This window comes from Gallus gallus, chromosome 11 (assembly GCF_016699485.2).
Source record: "Gallus gallus isolate bGalGal1 chromosome 11, bGalGal1.mat.broiler.GRCg7b, whole genome shotgun sequence".
Taxonomy (NCBI): Eukaryota; Metazoa; Chordata; class Aves; order Galliformes; family Phasianidae; genus Gallus; species Gallus gallus.
Window position 1 is genome coordinate 3327731 of NC_052542.1, and position 15052 is coordinate 3342782.

Genomic DNA, 15052 nt, shown 5'->3' on the forward strand with positions numbered 1-15052 from the left:
GTTGGGGGGCGCCACAGCCGTGCCTGGTGCTGCCGGCCCTGCCCCGCCCAGCATGGGCCCGACGCGAGGCGCGCTCTAAGGCGCCGCGGGCCGCTCGTAATAGCTCGAGCCCAGGGAGCCGTTAGGTATGCGCCCGGTCCCGCGCGCCTCCTGAGGCGCGAGCTGCTGGGCGGGTACCGGGAGCGCTCGGCGTTTTCTTCTCGTCTTTCGCTGCTCCCCGGGGTCGGGACGGGTGTAGAGCTGTAGCCCAGCACCCGCCTTCCCCTTAGCTCTCGTTCTTGATGTCGGCATCGCAGCGCTGGGTGCTGAGGCGGTGATTGGCGCAGGGTGAGCCCGGGCGTTCCCTGTTAGTGAGCACGAGCGGTGCTCAGCGTTCCACGAGGGCTGGGATGTGAGAGATAAGAGGCAGATTCACATTTCATGGTGTACAACTGAAGAATGCACTTCTATGCTGTGGAGAGCCGTTCTGGAGCCCTGGGTGTGAGACATAAGGTACGGAGATCCACCGAGGGCGATCTGTACAGAAGCTCGGCTCACACAGCTGGCCCCGGGTCACGCCATGCAACAATGCCTGCAGGGTGGCCTAGGAGCAGGGCTGGCCGCGGGGCTGGATTAGGCTCAGAAGCTGTGGAAGAGCCCTGCTACACGGAGCCTTCTTTCCCATCGCGTGCCTTTCTTTGCACCCTACGCTGCTTCTACTTCCTCTGCTAAAGGAACTTTCAGCCTGACCGCTGTTAGGAAACAAGTGCTTGGGTTCACACGCTGATCTGCTGATGTGGATGAACCACCAGGCTGGCTGTCTGTGGAGCTCTGCTCTCAGGCCTGGTCTTAAAAATGGCATCTATTCAGGCACTGTGTTTTGCTATGGCATTCTGTTCTATCTCATGTCTGTTCTTCAGTGAGAACACTGACACTTCCTCTCATGTCAATCTGTTGCTGAACTATTCGTATTGCTGTAAAAATAGCACATAAATCTTATGGTTCAGTTCCTGGTTTGCCATGACTGCTTCCACCAAACAGAATTAGTAAATACTAAGAATTATTCGTGGTTTGAACTGCGTGTGCTGAAGGAGTAGTCCTAATGATATCCGTGGGTTAACTGGAGCCTGTGTAGCACAGAAATGTGGTGAGTGGAGGATTTCTCTTGGCAGGTTTCCAGGGTCACCAAGTGCCCACTGGTCCTTGGAACCAGCGCTGCGTGGAAAGTAAGGCTGGGGGAACCGCAGAGAAGAAGGCTCACTTCTGCCTCTGATAACAGATCACTGTACAAGCTCTTTCTAAAATCCTACAGCTTTCCCAGCCAATCTGTTCCCATATATACAAATATGTTTTCTGAGTAGAGCCTTTCTGCAATTTATATCCATTCTTGGTGGATGTGAACTGTTCCCTTTCTTCTTTGCAGCTACTTTTTGCACACTCTTACAGTGCTTTCACGATTCTTTCAAGTCTTCACTACACTCAACAGTTGAGTGCTTTCAGGTTTTCTCTCCCAGGTCATAGTTTATAAAGATCTGAGTATTTGTGATGATTCTCTCTGGCTTTTCTCCAGACCTTTCTTGAGGTGCTTAAACTGGAAGAACTCCTCCCCAGGAGGACTGACCAGTGCTGGTGGTTGGGCAGGAAGGATTACTTTCTGACAAGTTTATATATCCCCATACAGTATCTGCTTTTATCTCACTACCCTGGCTCTGTGACTCACACTGTGATTCATGATAACACTTAGATACATTTCTGCACAATTACTTGTCATTTAAAATGTGAAGTTCTAAGAATAAGACATTGCATTTGTCCTTATTAAATGGTGATAATGATCTTACCTCTAGAACCTGGGAATACTAAAGCATCTAGTTTTACAAACATGATGCTTTTATTATGTAGAAGAATCTGTTTCTGGTAATGGTACATTTGTTAAAAGACAGTTGTACTGATTATAAATTTTTACTTATCTAAGGCTGATTAGCCATAGTGTCACCAAAAAGGCTTACCTTCACTGATGACAAGGTATGAACAGTGCAAGAAAAATGTGTGATCCTTTGCTTAAACTGACGTCAGTCACTCTTTAATAATTCCTTTCTGGTCTTCCAGTCTATGGTAGAATGGACTTGGTTCAAGTTCCTCCAATACAAAACACAACTATGAAACTGATTTCTGTAATCATTTCAGTAACATTGCTTCAACAGAACGTGCATGGGACACTACAGGCTGGCAAGATGGGAACATTAGCTTGCTGCCAGTTAGTTTTTGTTGTTGTTGTGTGTGTGTGTGTATGTGTGTGTGTGTGTGTGTGTGTTTGAACCTATGCCCACCTTTATCTCTGCAGGTCCCTAGGAAGGCAGATGCTCTCCCTAAGGTGCTTTACCCCATATCGTCTTGTACTGTAAAATGAGGCTCTCTAGCATGCGTAGCTTCAGCATGCACTCTAAATCTTCTGCTACCAATCCCAAATCGAGCCAGAAGCTACGAAGTTTCCCTTTTTAGCATTTTCATATTTAATTCTTCAATTGGGCTCGTTGTGTTAATTTACAAAACACTCACGAAGGCATTTTTTTTGACATAGAAATGGAAATCCCGCCTCGTGTTCGAATTGAGTTGCTCCCTGCTTGCTTTTGACGAACATTCCCCCCCTTGTGGCCACAATCGTGTAATGCCGCTGCACAGAAAACTGAGGGCAGGATCTGAAGTACGAGTGAGGAAAAGCACGACCCTTCGTCGAGGAATAGCTACAAAACTTATTCATGCCAAGTGTCGTCCTGATTATTGTCTTACTTTCTGTGGTATTAATCGTGAACTACTTTTACATAATGGGTATGAAATCAGAAATAGATTCCTAGTGTGTTTTCGCTGTCAGTTTAACTTATCCTTTCTTTCTTTGCAGGTCATGATCCACTAATGCCAGTTCATTCTCTGCTCCCCTCCTAGCAATGCCTACTGATCCCTTCCAAGAGAAAATCTGGGTACAGATGGCAGATGTTTTCTCCAGTGTCCAGTGAAGCCAAATAGCATGAACGGCAAGTCACATCGAGTTTGTCTTTCTTCACCTGAGACATCATTCCAGTATTATCCTGGTAAGTCATATATTCTCAGAGGTCTTCATGCCTTATCCATACAACACACAACCTCTGTAACTTGCTTATGTTAATAGCACTGGATAATAGTCAGGATGCCACAGATATTTTAAACTAAAAAGCCACAGACTTTTTTGGTAATTGTATCTGAGAATCAGAAAGCTAGCGTGAGTCTCCAAGGAAACCCAAACTCAGTGCTAAGCAGTGTGGACATGCTTGTCTCCTCAGTGATGTCCACGGGGTAAACGTGGCCTGTCATGTAGTTAATAGCAGCTGCAATAGTAAACAACATACTTACCATGGATGAGGAATCAAAATCACTCTTTCAAGTTCTGTACTGATAAAAAACTAATTAAATGGTATACTGTAGTGAAAATGTTATTGTAGAAGGGAACTGAAACAAACATTACTTAACAGTCTCTTTAACTAATACCTATTTAACACTCAGTAAAAAATGCCATCCATGGGAATGTTCAGCGGGCCAGATAACAGACAGTGTAATTTGTTTGGGCTTCATCAATTGATTTCAGGCTGCTGAGAATCTAGCTCTGCATGTCTTTCATGTTTTCATTGTTTCTGTGTCACTGTAAACAATGGAAGCAGTTCTGGCCTGTTCCTTCACAGTGCTCAAGTAATTGTGGACCAGAGGCTGTAGTGGCAGGCATGCATAATCCATCCAAGGAAACGCATGCATGCATGTGCATGCATGTATACACAACCACCCCATGCTTTGCTTTTCTCTTTTCAAGTCAGTTGCAGAGATAAATGTATCTTTGGGTTTTTGTTTAATGTTAAATGTAACTGAAACACCTCTAAAGCTAACATGCCTCCTGGATATTACTTAATGTATTCTCTTACAGGAATTCCTTTCTCTTCTACTTCCCCTTGTTCCCTAAATGTTAGACTTTCTGTGCTAGTATTATACCCCTTATACTGGTGCCTGTAGGGTTCATACAATGTTTGTTTGTCTGGTAAGTTTTCAAGTGATTCATTACATTTGAGAGTTGTTCATAGCTGTTTTTATTAATGGGAAGTTGCTATACCCAGTCTTAAGTATGGGAGTCCAGCCCATTCCCTAATACACGTAAAATAATCCAAGCGTATGTCCTGGTATGCTACATCAGAGAAAGAAGCTTCATGCTAAGAGTTTCCTGAAGCTGCATCTACTGAATTCCTTTTTCTGACATTGCTTAACTGATGGAAGACAAGTAATATCAGAGGCGAGAACCTAGCCACTTCAGTTTGCAAGTTTTACTTGATAATGTCCTGCACAAAGGCAGGCACTTGAATAAATGCTTAACTTGCATGTTGTTCATCCTGGTGAAGTAAGTAGGACTTGTGTTAGATTTTAGGTCCTAGTCTGGCAGACAGATTGCTGAGCTAGCTCAGTTAACAAGGGAAAAATACATTAACACTGTGTCTTGCTGATGCTGTCTGAAATTAAAGGTAGTATTTATCTCAGGTAATCCACTGGGGCTGTCCCCTTGGAGAATCCTGTAAAATTTCCTCACCTGTGGTGGCTGCAAAACTGGACAACTTGACAAGAATTTCTCTTCTATTTCTCTGGGTAAGGAAAGCTCTGGACTAATGATGGGGGAGCTCCAACTCCCAGTGCTTTCAGACTAGTACCTTCCCTGATTATTGAATTCACTTGAAAACAAAAGAAAAAAGTAGATTTACAAGAAAAAGAGAGACTCCAGAGAATTGCGTGAGAATGAGATATAAAATTAACTGTTTTTTTTTTCCCTTTGAACTGAACCCAGGAGCCTCAGTAAAGTTTACCATATTTAAAGCATTAATTAGGGAGCTGACTGTACATAAAGATAAAACAACTCTTAAAGAAGTCTCCAGGGACTAAAAGAAACCCAGTTTTGTCTACATGAGGCAAAAGAATTTTAATTAGAAGCAACTGAATTGAAGTGAACTGATATGAGCAACAAAAAGAGAATTTATCCCACAATGTATTCAGGGAACATAATTGAATGTTCATTAGCTATGAATTATATACTGACTGTTAATGAGCAGAAATGAATATGTATTATTTCTTATTAAGCTGGAAATGTATGGAACTAATTGTATTTAAATATAGTAGCTATAAAGCTGTGTTTGTTAAGTGTCAATATGAAGAACAGGAAAGTCATAGGTGAATTTGTATTCTCTACTGCAGTATTGCTTTAAATATTTATCATGCTAAGTGGTAGTAACACAGAGCTTTCTGTGGAAGTAGTTAATATGTTGTGCTAGCAGGACTTGGGGATGCCTTCATTTGGATAGGATTTATGCTTTGTTTAATATAAATTAAAGAAGGCATCATTGCCAAGACTTAAGTTCTTAAATTACTGTAAAACTGTTATTCCTGCTTCTGTATAAAGAGAGTTGTTCATGATTAAATGGCAGTTGGCTTATTGATACTAGAGCTTGATAATAATCTCAGGAGAAAGTTTTGGTAAAATTTCTTTGTTGAAGAACTACTGGAAAAAGCCATCTTGTTACTAGGTGTGTTGATAGCAAAGTGGAATTAATTTGTATTAACACAGGGGATGCACTGTGCGTGCACTTAAGAAGGGCCTGTGCCTGCATGGGAAAGCTTACAGTTACATTGCAGACCAAGTTTAAGAGGAAGCTGATGGCAGCCTTTTAATTGTTAAAGGTAGGCCCTTGGATCTACCCAAATGTATCTTTAATGTACAGCTGTATTTTTACCACAGGATTCATTAGCACTAAGAACTGCACACGCATTTTCTGAAAGACTGCAGCTTTTTTCCTATCCACAAGAGGGCAATAAATCCCAAGTCATCTTTACTCAGTCTCTGTATTAAGTGATCAGTAGTTACTGTAAAATGTCATCACAAGCATCTTGCTGTCTGATAACTGATAGATAGAGAGATGCATATTAAAATATTGTGACACCTTTTCTTTTGTTTTATGGGAAGTCCAGGCTAGGCTCAGATCATTTCACGCCACTGTAGATCCTACTGGCACTACAAACTACATGTGGACAAGTTATTTAGAGGATTGCCCCCACTACAAATGTTTTCTTCGTGGTATACTACACGGATTACATTCAGATTAATGTCACATGCCTCAAATAATGTGATTTTCAGTATACTTTGAGAGTTTCCCATATCCTAAACCTTGCTGTTTTATTTCTTCCTCACAGTGAAACAGTCCTGGGAAGTCAGAATTCTCAGTTTATTAACTTTGATTCTTTGCCTCAGTCAAAGGCCCTGGAATGGGCTGCCCAGGGAGGTGGTGGAGTCACCAACCCTGGAGGTGTTCAAGGAACGTTTGGACATTGTGTTGAGGGACATGGTTTAATGAGAACTATTGGTGATGCGTGGATGGTTGGACTGGGTGATCCTGTGGGTCTTTCCCAAACTTGGTGATTCTGTGGTTCTATGAAAGCATCTCTTCTGTTAAAACTCTCACTTAAATGCAATGATATTTCACCTAAATACAAGGACCACAACTTTAAGCCTTGATGTGTTGAAAATATTGGTATGGGAAACTGCTGTAAGCACCGTGATTTCTCTTTTTATGTAGATAATTTTATTAACATGTTTTTTATTGACATTATCCTTTTAAATAGGTAGATTTATTCACTTTATCTCCCTGCAGTAGTTTCTGTTCTATGCTGTACAGTAAAATAGATTCAGGAATTTTATGTAGATTAATGAATAATGGGGGGAAAAAAAGAAAGAATTGGTTCAGTATAGTAAATTACTTTATGTCTCTGCTGATGTTATTGGAGTGTTTTCTCCAGCTCATTTATTTGAAGGAGCTGGATTTCAGTTCTAACAACCCAGCTCATGCAATTTTTAAGCTGTCAGTATTAGAACAATTCTTAATAATTTACAGTACAGTACGGTCTCTGAAGAATACTCTCGCTGTGTCCTAATATGAAAAATAAAGAAATGTCCAAACTCTCTAGCAGCACACAGACATTTGCTTGAGGCTCCAGCTGAGTTTCAGTGCCTCAAATGATGTGACTTCCAATATATCCTTTAAGTGGTAAGACAAACCCATGGCTCTTGAAACAACAGTCTGAATAGAGTTCTAGGTCTGTCTCAGATGGCTGAAACTAAGACACTTTTATATTGCCTTTCAACAGCTTTTAGTAGTCTTTGGTTGCAGGAATCCAGAGGCTTGCCTGGCCCCTTGACGAGTCTGATTACTTCAGGACTGTGTTAGAAGGGAGCCACTAGAAAGCGGGGCTAACTCCTAGCTTTTCGCTTTTATTATTATCCTGTAATAACAGCCTGTAAAAACCTTTGTTGACTGTCTTCCCCATCCTCAGCCCTAGTTTCTGCAGGGACTGCATGCTGCAAGGGCAGAGTTGCCCTTGAGCATAGCACCAATACTGCACTACTAATAACTGCAGTGCAAAAGGTAAGTGCCTACGCAATGAGCAGTGCTTAGAAGAGAAGCAGAGAGGAGTTTTGGGGAGAAAGCTCTGGCCTCACTTGCTCTCTTTCACTTAATTAAGTGAAATTAGTCTTCTCATTTTCTTTCCTAATCACCAGACAAAGCATATGGCGTCTTCACTGTATTTTCTCGACTTCAGAGCCAAAGGGTTTCAATGGCTGCCTTGTCACAGACAGAAGCTCATAAACTCCACTTTAAACATGAGCTGCTTCACAGAGATTCTCTCAGTATGGTCAGGCATTTTGGCCATTTTAGTTAAAACCAAAATTATACAACAGAAATATATGACTGCTTGTTGGTTTACCAGCAGATTTCCTCCAGAAAGCAGCAGAGTTCTGTGTGCTTCCTCACCACACCATAACTTGTTGGCAGATGCAGTCACAACTCTGCTCTGCATCTGAGGATATGGAAGTCCAAATAAGGCAAGTTCAGTTGTAAATATAAAGTGCCTCACTGTAATGTATAGCTCGTGTGTATCCAGCTAAGGAAAACAAAGCCCTCTTACCCATATATGCCCTGCAGAACTCCATCCACATGTCAGAAAGATGCATATTTTTGTCATTTTTAAAGTTCTAAGTGTAGGGGATCAAGTATGCAAATAGGCCAGCTCTTTCTGTATATTTAACAGAAATTTAGTATTGAAAGAGGAAGAAGCAAGAGCAAGTATTTCCAACCAACTCACTTGAGGAATCTAGAAGAGTAAGATACTGTAACTATAATTAAGGGGTGAAAGGAAAATATGTTATATAGGGTCCAGGCTAGAATTTTGCTGTCAGCACATAACAGACTTCCCAACAGCAAAGGGGCACAGACCCACAGGGGCTGGGTGTTGGAATTTCACCCATGCTTCACTGGGTAAATGGCAGCATCTCTGTGCTGGTTTTCCAGTACGATGTTGCTATCTTGCAGAAGGGATTCAAAGGCATAATCAATTGTAAAAATGCATTGAAACAGAAAGTGCTATCTCAGTGCAAAGTGGTTTTATCTACTGCTGCACACCCAAAGGATTTAATTTTGAGGTGGAGACACATTTCTTAATGCCTGCAATTTGTACAGAAGCCATTGAAAATCATGAAGCCTTGGGTTGGTGGTGTTGGAACCTTGTTCTTAGTGCAGTCAGGGGCAATTCTGTCACTGATTTCAGCTTGAAGATGATCCAGCCATTTATCAGGAAGCTTTAGGTAAATAAAAGACTTTCCAAAGCAAAACATCTAGGATTTCTGAAGAGCTATGTTATGCAGTGCCAGTCCTCACTCCAGTAGTCCAGTGGTGCAGTAGAGCTCAATATGTTAGTTAATTACTCAGGGTTTTATTAAGCCAGAATTTGAAGGAGACTGCTCTCTTTAGTGCTGTTTCCAAATTAAAAACACACAAAATGAAGAACACTTGAACAGCCTATAGAGATTTTTGGCAGTAAGTGGACATAAGATGGAAGTATGTTAATTGAGCAAAGGAAAAGGTAATTTAAAAGGATGTATGCAGTTAAAATAGATCATAGGATCCATGAAAGGAGTTACAAATACTGTGCACCATTGATGTAGAAATTGAAAGCAATGGTAGATGGGGAGAAACTCAACAGAAAGAAAAGAAGAGGAAATAATAAAAACAACAACAACAAAACAATCTGTAGGAATGTATCCCAACATAGTGTAGTTTAATATGTATTGATAATTGGGGTATGTCTCTGACAGTTAAGTCAAACAAGAAGCATGGCTTTTGCTCTGAAGAATTTCAGGGTATGTAGATCTGCAAACAATTTATATATCAAAGCAGTCACCAAATGGGCTGGAGAGGCAGAGCAACAAATCACTTCCAGAAGCTGCCTTTGTCATGATTTAAAAGTAATGTTAATCTCAGTGTTGCTATGAAAGTGAATATTAATGTAAATATTTAAAATCTGTTTTTGACTTCGGTATGGGGGCTTCTGACTCCTTGGAATTGGACCTGCAAAGCTGTACTTTAACAATGTCAGCTGGATTCTTCTCACATACAGATGACTGACAAATCCAGAAAGTTTTTCTAAAATCTGTGTACTGTCTTGTTAAATCTGGGTGCAGTGTCTCATCTGACCATTGAAGACCCATATCATAAGTAGGACTTGGACTGGTGTACAGGTGACTTTCTTATTAAATATCAGAGTATCCCTCGTTTCTGATGTTTTTTAAAGGATTTGTGTTTCCAGATGGTTTTATACCTTTGCATTCATTTCTTATTTTGGAAAGGAAGATCTTTTAATAATGTTTAGCACGAACCTCCCCCACTCCTGTGATTTGTGCTACTCTGGTAAAAGTGGTGTTCTGCACAAGCTCATAAATTGCTATATGAAGTGTCAAAAATGATAAAGCAAAACAAAGAACCTCTCAAGGAAAACATGCTGACATATTCATCTGCAATCTACTGAACCCTGCCTTATTATATTTAGATTTCAATAAACACTTTTCTTAAGAGCTTGCGTTTCAGGAGGCAGGGAATTATGTTTTCTATGTAAATAGGAATGTTTGCCTTTTCTTTAAAAAATGTATTCTCGCCACAGTGGTAAATCCCTACAAGCAAGCTAAAACACAGTTCAGGCCATGAGTTATAGAATTCAGTATCTGAAATCTCTGTGCTCGTTGGGTTGCCATTCATGGCCATAGAGCAAAAATGCCATAGAGAATTATCTTCAGTAAGTTTTTATGTGCCTTCAAGGTTTGACAATGAGAGAAGGGAGGAAGCCAATACCTTCTAAAGGACACTAATAAGCCCATTTAGCCTCCTTTTTTTTTTTTTTTTTTTTTTTTTTTTTATGTCTTACTCTAGATTTTATAGCCTCACTTTTAGCAGATGTGGTATGGCACAAGATTTATGTCTGAGTGCTTATCACACCTTAGTAAAAGGCACTTAAGTTTTTCCATTAGAATGCTTTCTATTCATGTTTTCCTTGATAGCATTTTTATCCACTTGCTTTACTCGAAGTATCACTTAGAATGCTGCTCAGAGGGTGGCAAGGGTTACTGTAATCATTAATGCATTCACATTGGGTGCTGGAGGTGTTAATGCTTCGCTGCCAGATGTGTTTCAGTGCTCGCTACCTCTGGTGTCAAAGGACCTTCTTTTCTAAATGCAAGGCCAGCATTGTCCTTGTCTGAAATCTCCCTCAATAACTCTACTGAACTTTCTCGGTCACAGATTTTGGTTTCCCAAGAAATCAAGCTAACAACCTTGGAACATCTGTAGAACAGTTGCAGATATATTTTAAATGTTTGCAAATATAATTTTCTCTCTTGCAAGCTAATTTTCTCTGGCAGTCATCTCCATATGCTTCACTTAGATCTCTTAAGGGTCAACTGAAGGAGCAGGTGGGATGACAAGAGGACAGAGTTTAACAGGGCTAATCTGTGATGCCTTCCTTTGCAGAAATATCACTTGAATAATACTTTCAGAATGAAGGGCATGATCTCAATTTTAGCTTTATATTCAGCTTGTGCTTTTGTACTGCCATCCTCTGCATGGCATCTGAGAGTTTTTGTGTAATTTTGCAAATTTGAGACAACCTTTATCTGTTAAGACGAGCTCTTTTCCCCTTCTTATTCTTTGCAAAGAAAAACACTAAGCTAGTATAATAATAATAATAATAATAATAATAATAATAATAATAATAACATTGCTACCTGTGTTATTCAGGGACTGAAAAAGCCTGGAGTTGTCATTTTCTAAAATCTGACAGTATTTTTTTGAGGCGGTTGGATTGATTCCCAAGCTGGTTTAGCAAATCTATTTCATTGTGCCAGTGCCTATCCATGAAAGCCAAGTGGCTTGTTTTTCACACAGACCTAAGGCAGATTGCATGTAATTGTAGAAGAATGAAGTTGAGTGAAGGAGGAATGGAAACACTGGAGAAGTCTCAGGTTATTTTTTGAGATTTCAGCTTCTTGTTCTCCATCTGAAAGCAAACATTCTGTCTTTGCATGTTTAAATTCAAGTGCATGTCAGGACCTCTAAATATGCCTGGATAGCCTGAACTGCAGAGCTTCTCCCAAGTATAGGGAAATTCCTCTGTCATAGCAAAGCTGAGCATGAGGTTTCTGGCCAAGTTTGAAATATCAAAGAAGGGAAACTAATCATGTTTAAGGAACTTTTACAAGAAAAGTCAGGGATCTTAGCTTGCAGTCATGCAATAACATTTCAGCTTATTGTGCTTCATTTAAAAAAAACCAACAATGTGAATAATTGCTGATGTCCTGTGACACAGTGGGCTGATCAAATGCCACTAAGTATTTCTATGGTACAGAATGGGTAGAATTCTTGCTGAAATAAAGAAGAAGCTGACTGCTATCTTGAGCTGCACTGTTGCATGCTGGATTGATTGTCTTCTACTTGGGAATGCCTTGTGTAATAAGTTAGAACATACTGCCACAGATGCTGAATTTGTGGAATAAATCCCATTATTTTCTGGAGAGGTGATGATTGTGACCCCTTCTACCATGCCCTGCCCATGGCTTGCCACACAAGTCTTGAAGATTAGCAGACATCTCAGACTCCTCAGCTCCACAGCAAACTCCCCAGATATGCCCTGAGGATTAATTAGTTCAGTGGTAGTATTGTTAAGGTAGCATAAACTAAATCTGAATAACAGAGAGCATGATGCCATAAAACATAATGCTATGCTGTAGTCTATCTCTAACATGTACATAATGCACCAAAATACAATTACTTTGTGGTCTGAGAGCACAGCTCAGCTGCCAGAAGTCAAACTGCATATAAAGGGGAGAAAGAAGCACTGTAGTTTGGTAACTGTGGTGATGATTTGTAGAAGTGTTCTTTTCTTTTTTTCATCTGCCTCTTTCCCTTCCCCCCACTCCCTCAGCTGAGAATGTGAAGTTAGCTTTGTTCAGTCTTTGGTTCCAGGAAGATGCAGCTTCTGCTTAAGGCACCACTGAGAACCTGAGTTAGCCAATACTATAAAATAAAGTTGCCAACAACCAACTAATGTGAAGTGTGTTTTGAGATGCATCTGCTGACAATTTTATGGAAGGGAAAAGGGGTGTTATAGAGGAATTCATTGAGAGCAAAGTCAATACTGGAAATGAAATTCTGTATAAGCAGCATAACTCTTAAGCTGCTGAGATTTGATACAGAGCTTTGGATAGATGCTCAGCTACCAGGGTTTGTATGTTTACACATACTTCATAAACAGCATGATTTGGAACCCAGTCACGTCCTGTGGTTTCTTCATATCCTTTATGTTGGATAAAAAAACTAAGCTGTTGTTCATGGCATTGCGGAAACAGAGCTGCTTAGAAGAACAGTCATGGGATGTGGTAAATTCTTGACATTTTATAGGCTTGAAATCAAGAGTTATCCCTTATCTAAAAGTGACAACAACATACTACTCAGTGGCTGAAATTTGAGGAGTTGGTGAAGGAGTTCAGGCTAAATTATCTCAACATTCCTTCATGTGCAAAAGCTATAGAACCAATACTCAGCACAAGTAAATTAGAATTTCAGGAAGCATGTTTATATTGAAATGGGTACGTGCTATTCTAAAGAACTTGGTGGGGGGAACACCTTCACTTTAACCCTTCCTTCCCCAACATCATTGTGAAAACGGAGTTGTTTTAAAGTGCCATGCAAATGGAGAGGAAGAACATCTGACCTTTTTCTGTAATGTAAGGCAGTGGTGTTTAATTCTAAGTCAGTGTTTTTTCCCCTAATAAATAAGAGAACCTTGCACACTGGTAAACTGTAAGTATGTTTACAAATAGCCACCAGGTATTGACAAAACGTTAACAGAATGTACCCGTTTCATCTGGGAAATGAATGTGTCTTACTGATGTAGATTAGGTCATGACAGATATTAGAAACTAAGAGAGAATAGCTTAATCTGTATGAGAGGGAACTATTTAGTGGTATTCTTCAGCTCTAAATAAAGAAATGCCATAGAAGCATAGTTAAATTTCTGTTTGTTTACAAACGTGCTGCAGTAAAGAGCCTACCAGGAGCATGCTTTGAATTGATTTTCTATCATGATAACTTTCCACAGTAGCGTGAAACATGCCCAAATGCTGGAGTGGAATCCAGTAGTTCGGTCTATAGTATGTTATCTGTTACCTCATCTGTGATGCTTCTGGTGATTTTCTTTTCTTGCATAAAAAGCAGAAAGATGACCTTTGCATTTCCACCCTAATAATAAGGTAGTTCATCTTGAAGTTCTGAGCTGCTTGAGTATTTATGTTATCCTGTCAGTAATTCATTACTCTTGGTATTTCTGTGATGCTTCAAGTGTTGCAGTCTACCTAAGTGCAGGGACAGCTGTTTGGTTTCAGAGGAAGAGCTGCTTCCCCATAGGATCCGTGGGTGAGTGCTGAGCAGTGTATGGGGTGGGGCAACACTGAGAAGACGAAGCCAATACTGGCTTCCCAAGGATGAAACAACCATAATCTCTATGGAGATGCACCACATGGCTGCTTCTCTAGGACACTGATTTACTCAGCCATTTACAGTATCCTCACTTATGGCCTCTATATGTTTTGGTTAATCCTGTGAAGTAACTGGCCTGCAGCTCTGGAGTTTTGTTATTAATCCAAAACTGTATTGGCACTACCTGTCCTCATCTGTTCTCCAAGATGCATGGAGGGGTGTGAGTGAGCGTGCAGCAGTCATCACATTGCTGCAGCTCCATTTCAAGGCATGGCCTGCTTAAATCTCTCTTCTCCATGCTGAGAATTGGTCACACTAGTCACGTGCCAAAATCTCTGTTAAAACAAACAAAAACCAAAACCCAGCAAGCTCTGGAAGGCCAATTCTAGAGCGAACTAATCAGCTTCATATGTTGAATTATGCTTGGGTAGATGACCACTTACAATTACACTTAGGTAGTGTCTGTTTAAAACATAGTTTAACGTGCACGTTTGGTAGAACAACTAGAGATAATGGGCTGGAATATAAATAGTGCCTGGCTGAGACACTGCTGAGACGTGGGCCAGCGCAGACGTTTCTTGGCAGCACGCTGTGCTTCTCTACAGACCCTCTTCGCGCCCCAGGCTGGCAGGCGGTGCTGCGGGGCCGTACCTCCTAGAAGGAGGAAATGCCTTCAGCCGCTCTCAGCCCCTCCCCGCCCCCTCCTGGCTGTAGGCTGCGCGGCTTTGGATACCGTTCCTGCTTTGGCGTGAGCGGCTGGTCACTGAAATGGGCAGGGGAGGGGAGCGAGCTCGGGGAAACGGTTTCCCTGCGTGGGTATGGAGTGTATATAGAGGTGTATAGGAGAGTCATGGAAGGCAGTGTGGCCGTTCTCCCTCTCTTTAAAGCGATGTCTTTGTAAATGCCTTTTCACACTTACTCCCAACAAAATATGCTTTCCTTTTGATGTTCTAAATACCCTTTATCTTCTTCAATAGCTTGGTACTTCCCCAAAATCACTGACACAAAGAGAACAAAATCCTGCAAGCCTCCTGCTTGGCAGCCCCTCGCAGCGCAGGAGGTGCCCGAGGGATGCAGCTGTTTCCCGGGCCCTGGCGCTCTCGTTGCGCTCCGCGCGGTGTGCTGGCCATGCTGCAGGCGGCTCCGCGCCGTGCCTGCCGCAG

At 41.2% G+C, this 15052-nt stretch overlaps 1 long non-coding RNA gene across 1 annotated transcript in view; it reads left to right on the top strand.

The window, feature by feature from the left end:
* The first annotated feature begins 40 nt into the window (after window positions 1-40).
* Window positions 41-15052, top strand: part of LOC107054270 — a 112511-nt gene continuing 97499 nt past the window's right edge. Inside the window, exons 1-2 of the long non-coding RNA XR_001468389.4 lie at window positions 41-492; window positions 2876-3065. This is a non-coding gene — a long non-coding RNA (uncharacterized LOC107054270). The remainder of the gene's footprint in view (window positions 493-2875; window positions 3066-15052) is intronic.